Below are 2,223 nucleotides of genomic sequence, written 5' to 3' on the forward strand. Positions count from 1 at the left end.
ATTCTAGCATCAGATAATTCTGTTTCATCGGCATTCCTTGCATTGCCCATTTCACTATATGCAATACCGTAATAATGAACATAGGAATTGCTTACTTAAACACATTAGCACATTAGCACATATATTCATGTCATGGCCACACACACTTTTTCAATGCTTATGCAATGCCCTATTCACTTTTCTAGGACATCCTATAGCTCATTTGGACACGTGTGTGCGGTATAACTCGTGGTTTGATATCGCTCTGACACCACTCTGTCACGACCCAAACCCGCCCCTATGGGTTTAGCATCGTAACCGGCCAGTAATCCGTGATTACCGAAGGCCTGCGTGACAGTAAAGACAGTAATACAGAGTATAGGGGCTGGTGGAAGCCAAAACAGTAATAAAAGATGTCCAATGAGCTGTGACAGTCTGTATGCAAAAAGACTTTTTCGAACATATTCACATTCATAAGCAAAACATATATACACCATATGTACAAACATTCAGAGTACGGTACAAGTCTTAAACAGTATTACAAAACAGAGACGGAAGGGTGAAACTGAGACACCCTAAAACAGCCTTAGCTCGGTCAGACTTGGAACCTCGAGGTGAGGCACAATGGTTGGCTTGACAAAAAGGGAGTTAACCCGATGCTCCTAGCATCGATCTGGTGCCTGAACACCTACATATAAATATAAACAGTGAGCTAAAGCCTAGTGAATAATAACTGTGTAAAGAGGTTAAGAATGAATGTCCTTTCAGTCATTTAGAAACCATAGCCGTTATATGTGGTATATCCAATAGCAAAACAGTACAGTAGGTCTTAACAGACCGAACAGTCAGTTGATGGCCATCATAACAATAAACAGTAATGGTTCCAAACATGAGAACCGGCAGAGATCTCTGTAACAGTAGCAGTAACAGTACAGTAACAGTAGATTGCTATGGATGCCACGAATTCAGTGCACAAATAGGACAAACATTCATTTAGTAAGAAATAACATTTCAGAAAGCAGTACAGTAGATCATTCAGAAAATATTCATGATTAAACATATCTTTACAACATTGTTACTCACAGAGCACTGGGCTATAGGCAGCTAATGAGCGTCTTCGGATGCCAACCCTACATAGTTACAGAACGAACACACACTAAGTTACACACTTGGGAATCAACAACTTAGTCCCTACCTTGACTCGGTGTGGTTCCACATCAATATCCTCATTAAGATGCCTTAAACTAGGCCTAGGAATGCCTAGGATGGAATGAGGATACAAATATGTACTTTAAAACACTTTTCAAAATTTTCAGAAAACAGGGGTCACGCTCGGGCGTGACTTTCTTCTCTCAAGCGAGCTTGTCAAACAGTGGGGTCGCTCGAGCGTGGACATCCTCGCTTGAGCGGTCTGTAAAAATACAAAAAGTGTTGGATGTTGAAAATCTCCGCTCGACGCTCACTCGATGCGCGCTCGGGCATGAGACACATCCTTCGCTCGAGCATAGGTCTCGTCGCTCGAGCGTGCGTCTACATGCACCAAAAAACTGAGAGCTTGCAATTTACGCTCGAGCCATCATTCCTTAGCTTGAACGGGGCTCTGAACAAACCATGGTCGCTCGAGCGTGAAATCCTTAGCTCGAGCGAGGAAGCCAAATTCTAGAATTTCTAGATTTGCCTTCAAAGCTCAAACCAAGCATTCAACACCTCAAAACTCAACCTTTTGGGCCCATTTTCTGGAAAACACTTGAAAGCCAACCATATAACATGTTTTGAAGATCAATTTTGTAAAATCAAGCCCAAAGGTAAGTCAATCGAACACAATTTCAAAGAAACTCTCATGAACTATGTAAATACATAACATGCAAGAAATTTTATGAATCAAGTGCTCTAAAACTTGGCCAAATGCAAGATTAAGCTTAAGAACATGGTGAATTCATGGACTACATTCAAAATATACACATGCATGGAAGAAATTCATGCAAAACAACCTCAAAATGCAAGAATATGGACATGCATACATGAATTAGCTTATAATTCAACTCTTCAAATTAATCCTTGACTTTAAACTCTAAATTACCATGAACCTTGCAAGATACAACTCAAACAATGAAGAAGATGAAATCTCTACCTCAGGTCTTCAATTTTAGGTATAGAAGCTCAATTATGCAATCAACCTTCAAATCTTCTAAGTTTCCAAGCAAAACTCTTGATGAAACCAATTTTCCTCTACTCTCCCTCTCT

This window comes from Camellia sinensis, chromosome 12 (assembly GCF_055761805.1).
Source record: "Camellia sinensis isolate YWXY chromosome 12, ASM5576180v1, whole genome shotgun sequence".
NCBI classification, from domain to species: domain Eukaryota; kingdom Viridiplantae; phylum Streptophyta; class Magnoliopsida; order Ericales; family Theaceae; genus Camellia; species Camellia sinensis.